The sequence below is a fragment of the Rhinolophus sinicus genome, linkage group LG11, assembly GCF_036562045.2.
Source record: "Rhinolophus sinicus isolate RSC01 linkage group LG11, ASM3656204v1, whole genome shotgun sequence".
Taxonomy (NCBI): Eukaryota; Metazoa; Chordata; class Mammalia; order Chiroptera; family Rhinolophidae; genus Rhinolophus; species Rhinolophus sinicus.
The window spans coordinates 20,057,988-20,063,918 of record NC_133760.1 but is presented as its reverse complement, the minus strand read 5'-3'; positions in this window follow the sequence as shown (position 1 = coordinate 20,063,918).

Below are 5,931 nucleotides of genomic sequence, written 5' to 3'. Positions count from 1 at the left end.
AATGGCACTATCCTCCATCTCTGTCCACCTAGAAAAATCTCAGGGAAGGCCTTTGACTGGTCCAGGTTAAGTCACATGCCCATCCCCACACCAATCGCAATGCCTAGGAGAATGGCAAATTGTAATTGGCTACGACTGGTCACATGCTCTCCCCTGTTGCCAACTGGGCAAGGGGAAAATACTGTAACTGGCCCCTGCCCCTAGAAGCTCAGGTTCTGGGCTGGGAGAAGCCCATTCTCCACGGTCAGGGATGCAGTTCCACTGAGCAAGGAGTCGGGGTGCAGGGCAAACCCAAAGGTTAGATGTCCATACTCAGGGTAAGTCCAAGGTGGGATGGGAACAAGGTAGGAGTAAGCCATGTGAGCAGGGCCCTGCAAGGGGAATGTCCCAGGACCCCCATCCCCGTCTGCCATGTGTCCAAGGAGAAGGGGGTGCGATGACACCCCAGTGCGGTACCTGTGCAGCAGACCAGGCTGTCCTGGTGCCCCAGGCCTCCCTTCCTTGCCGCCAGAGCACACGTTGCAAACATCTGCCCAGGGGTTGCTGGGGGTCGCCCTCCTGGAGTTTCCTGCTGCTGACAGGAACCAGTTCGCCTTTTTATTACCCGCAGCGCACATCTGGGAACACTCTCGGATCAGTCTGGTTGAGCCAGTGGGCTGAAGAGCTGACTCCCAGCCAAGCTAACGGGGCAGAGGGGGGCAGCAGTGGCGACAGCCTGGGTCTGGGAAGCGTCTCCCTCCCCCGCCCCTCCCTCTAAGCTGCCCCATGTGACCGCAGCTCCTGGATGGAGTCCACAGAGGCGGTTGTGTAACCAGCCTTGTCCAGGAGGGAGGGGACAGCCTGGGTCCAGGGTGGGGTTCCACCAGCAAGCCTGGCCTGCCAAGTCCAGAAAGGGGCCTAGGGTGGTGGCTTCGGGACTGGAGGGGAGCCGGGCGTCTCTGATTAGGGACTGAGTGTGTTAATTTCCCCCCCACTTTTCTTCTTTCTGTTTCCTCTCTCTTTTTCTCTCCCCCCCTTTCTTCTCTTCTTTTTCCCTCTCTTCTCTCTTTTCTTTTTTCTTTTCTCCTTCCCTACTTTCTTCCATACTTCCCCCCTTTTTCTTCTCTTTCCTCATCTCCTTTTGTCTCTTTTCCTTCCTTCCTTCTTTCCTTCCTTCCTTCCTTCCTTCCTTCCTTCCTTCCTTCCTTCCTTCCTTCCTTTTCTCTGCTCTTTCCTCTCCTTCCCACTTTAAGAACACATCCTTAAGATCCACATAGGAAATTGGGCAGGAGGCAAGAACCTGAACAAATAACATTATTTTAGACAAGTCTTTCTGCTTAAAGATAACGGGGTGGGGAAGCTGACTCTGCTCTTCTGCCCTCCTCCATCATGTGGACCTTCTCCTTCCCTGCAGGCCTTTAAAAAGAGAGAAATGAGCCCTCAGCTTCCAATTACAGGCCCAGAGCTTTCCTGAAGCTTAGGGATCATGAATGCTGGTTTCCAAGGGCGACACGGGTGCAAGCAGGGCTTTCCCATACCTGACAGAGCTGGGAACTAGGCTGTGATTCTAAAGAGCCCTTCCAGCTGCAGCCACAAACCCACTAGCCCGGCTGGCTGGTGTTGGACATCCCCTGGCTTGCTTGGCCCTATGTCTGTCCATCCATCCTTCTGTCTACTTGTCTGTGGCTCCTCTGACAGATGCCTGCTTAAACCCCCATCAACACCAGGCCACTTTATGACACGTTTATTTTGTTTAAAAATGTCAACTCTTCTGTACGTGAAAAACTTCACCAAGGGAGGTTGGGTGGCTGTAGAGTGGAGGGAGGCAGGGGAGTACAGGTCCCTGGTCACCTCAAAGCCTCAAGAAGCAGAGTTGCCCTGAGGTGTCACCAAAGATCTCAGCATCTCAAGGCTTGGCCAGGAATGTTCCCTGCATTGTTTATCACAAAGAGTGACCGAATCCTTCTGGGGAGTCAAGGTGTGTGCCAGGTAACTGAATTATAATAGTGTGCAAGATAGAATGTCCCTGCCTGCTTCATTTTAGCGGAATAAAACAAAAGTAAGTAAATTCAAACAATTATAATTAGGGTGGATCTACACATACAGTAAACGGAAACCCGTGAGTCCAAGGTCACTCTGCTTCAGAGAGAATATTCCTTCAAGCTGGCTGGGCAGAAAGAGAGTGTCCAATCTTGTGAGGAGTGGGAAGAATGCCCCAGGTGTTGGGAACAGCATGTGCAAAGGCCCTGAGGCAGGATCAGCTTGATGGGTTCTAGAATCTGAAAGGATACTGGTGGGGCTTGAATGGAAGGAGCAAAATGGAGAGAGGGACAAGAGGAGGTTGGGGTTGGGGAGATGGGGCCTGAAAATGAGAGTCCTGTGAGCTGTGGCCAGGACTTTGGGTTTTATTATGAGAGCAGTGAGAAGTCTCTCCATGGCCTTAAGCAGGGGAGCATCACGATCGGGCTCATGTTTCAGGAAGACCACTTGCCAGGTGGTAAGAGAGCGCGAGGGGAGGCAGAGAGCGAGAGGGCAGGCAGGAGTCGATTACAATCATTTAGGCAGAGGTGGTGGTGGCATGGACAAGAGGAGGTAGAGAACAGGCTAACCCTGGAGAAGTCAGGGGCCTAATTAGCAAGGGGAACAATTGAAGTATTTATTTACAACACAGACTAAAAAATGTGAACTATAGGGCAGCTCTGGGGCCTATAGATGTTGTTAATGCAGGACACCCACCCCAGTCTTGGAGCAATCAGGAGGGCTTCCTAGAGGAGGAGACATTGGTACTGAAAATGGAAAGGTGAGTAAGAACCAGGAGAAAGGGGGCTGGGGCAGCAGGAAAACCATGTTCTAGGCAGTGAGAACAACCTGTAAAAGGACAAGCAGAAGCGTGCATATTTGAGGACAGAAAGTCATGTTCCCGGGTGAAAAGGTGAGGAGGGGAGCCTGGGGAGCCAGGCACGGCCAGATTGTGACCAGCCTGAGGTCATGGAGGGTGGAGGACTTTGTTCTGAGGGCCCCAGGGACAACCACAGGGTTTAAACCTCAGTGTCACTGTCCAATTTGTGGTTTCAAGAGATCCCTGTGGCTGCTGGTGGTATTGGTGTGGGGGAGATGTGTCTAGAAGGGGCAGAGCTAACTTGATTGTTTCTCCCTGAGCTCCCCTAGAGAAGATTTAGCCACCAAGGGTCCTCACCTGCAAGGTGGCAGGTGGTGCTACGCAGACCAGGCGCCCCAGAGTTAGAAAGATCTGAGTTCAGGCCCCAGCTCTGCTGTTGTCTGGCTACGTGGCAGAAAGCTAGGGCTGAGAGGGGTGAGATTGGGCTTCATTTCCATCTTGGGTGTCTGGACCTCTGGTTGCTAAATTTCTCCTCCTGCAGCTTGTATTTTAGGGTGGCCTGGAACCAGCCTACCTGCATCTGACTCACCTGACCCTACTTCTGACCTCTAGGAGTGTTGCTGAGATCTGTGCATCAGTACCTTTTTCTGTTTTGGGTGTACTAGGCACAGGAGGTTTTTTTTTGGAATTTTTTATATATATATAAAAGAGGAAAATGTATAATACCTTGGACCATTAAAGCTATTGCATGAATAATGTAGATTTTTTGAAAAAAACAACTTTAAAATATTTCAAACAAATCCCTTGCTTTGAGCAGCTTTCAGAGCAGTAATTGAGGTGGTTCAGTGACATGGCCCCTGGGTCATAAAAAGCAGAGTCTGGAGAAGCAGATGCAAAGGAAGGAGAGACACAGATTGCGGGAATTAGGCCCACTGATAGTTACAGGGCTCACTGTTGTCACCCTATAACTATAACACCAGCATTAACGAGCCCGTCGAACTCAGCATCAGCCTGTCATCCGCTGCGGGCCTTTTCCAGGGAAAGCAAGTTCTACACAGGCTCTCCATTTGGGAAACAAAGAAGTGCACCATTTATTTCCAGTCTTAACTCTGTCTCACACACACACACACACACACACACACACACACACACACACGCTCCCAACCCCAGGGCTTGTTTAAATCAGGATTCAAATAAAAGCTACACTGGGAAAGGTTAATTTAATATATATGATTAATATATAGTCTCTTTAATATATAGGTTTCTCCTCCATTCCTTTCTCTCTCTTTCTCTGCCTGTCTCTTTCCCCGTCTCTGTCTTTCTCCTTCTCCCCCACCCCGTCTCTCACCCTGTTGTCTGTCTCTGTCTGTCTGTCTTTGCCTCTGTCTCCCTCTCCCTCTGCCTGTCTGTCTCTCCTTCTCCCTCTCTCTCTGTTTTGTTACTATGTATTTATTGAAGAAGCAGGGTTGTTTGTCTTGGAGAGATTCCCACAGTCCTGGAAGTATTTTAACACGGTCCCTAAGTAATTACACACACACACACACACACACACACACACACATGTTTAAAAACACTGTACTATGTCAAGGCTTTGGACATTTCGGGCCGGAAGCTTCTTTGTGGGGCCATCCTGTGCACTATAGAACGCTGAGCAACACCCCCGACCCCCACTCACTAGACACCACGAGCATCCCTGGGGCGCCGACTCTAGGAGGGAGCTGACATGCAGTCGGTCTTTGGTTGGGGGTGCCCTGGGATCAGCAGCATGGCGGTAAGAATGTCTGGGGAGGGGGCATCGAGCTGCCATGCAGCATTGGCCAGTCCCCTGGGAGCTGTGGAGCTGGGCTGGGCCTCAGGGTTGTCCCAAGCTGGGCTGGAAGGGCTGGGCCTTCAGGCGCTAGTGTCAAAGGGTCACTGAGCATAGACGACCTGGGAATGGCCCGACCCGAGGGGCCACAGCTAAGCCATCTGCTGACAGCACTGCCAGTGGTCAGGACAGCATGTCCCCATTGAAGGTGTCTGGGCAGCCCCACAGGGTCACCAGGATGTATGGGGGTGACGGGATGTGTCTAAAGCCCCAGGTAGGATGCAGGGGTCAGGAGTTCTGCCTGGGGAAGGCACGTGGGGAAGAGAATGTCCTGTTTTCCTTCTCTGAGCACCTATTGCATGGCGGGTCTCGCACAGAGTTGTCTTATGGCTGCAAAGGTCACATGGCACGGTGACAGAGGGCATGGCTGTGGGACCAGGGCAGGCAACAAGGGGCATCACCTGTGAAAAACTTACTACTAATAAAACCAGCTAAAAGTCAGTCTGCTGTTTAATTTGTAGCAGTTTCACTAAATATATAATTCACATACCATCCAGTTCACCCCTGTAAAATGTACAATTCAGTGTTTTTTAATATATTCACAGATTGTGCAATTATCACCACTACCTAATTTCAGAACATTTTCATCAACCAGAAGGGAAACTCCATACTCCATTCCTGTAATTACTCCCCATGTTGCCCTAAGCTACCATTCATCTACTTTTTGTCTCTAGGGATTTGCCTATTCTGGATATTTCATATAGATGGAATCATACAGTCTATGTGGTCTTACTGGCTTCCTTCACTTAGCCTAAGGTCATCAAGGTTCATCCACATTGTATTTCACTCCTTTTTATAGCTGAGTAATATTCCTATGTATGGAGAGACCATATGGGTTGATCCGTTTATCCATTGATGGACATTTGAGTTGTTTCACTTACGGCTATTGTGAATGATGCTGCTACGAACATTTGTGTGCAAGATTTTGTGTGGACGCATGTTTTCAATTCTCTTGGGTGTACACCTAGGAGCAGAATCGCTGGGTCACATAGTAACCCAATATTTAACCTTTTGAGGAACTGCCAGACTATTCCCCAAAGCAGCTGCCCCATTTGACGTTCCCAGCAGCAGTGTATAAGGGTTCTGATTTCTCTACATTCTCACCCATCCATGTTACTCTTTTTGATTCTAGCCATAGCCACCCTCGTGAGTGTGAAATGGTATCTCATTGTGTTTATGATTTGCATTCACTAATGATGTTGAGCATCTTTTCAAGTGCTTATTGCCCATGTGTATTGAATTAGGT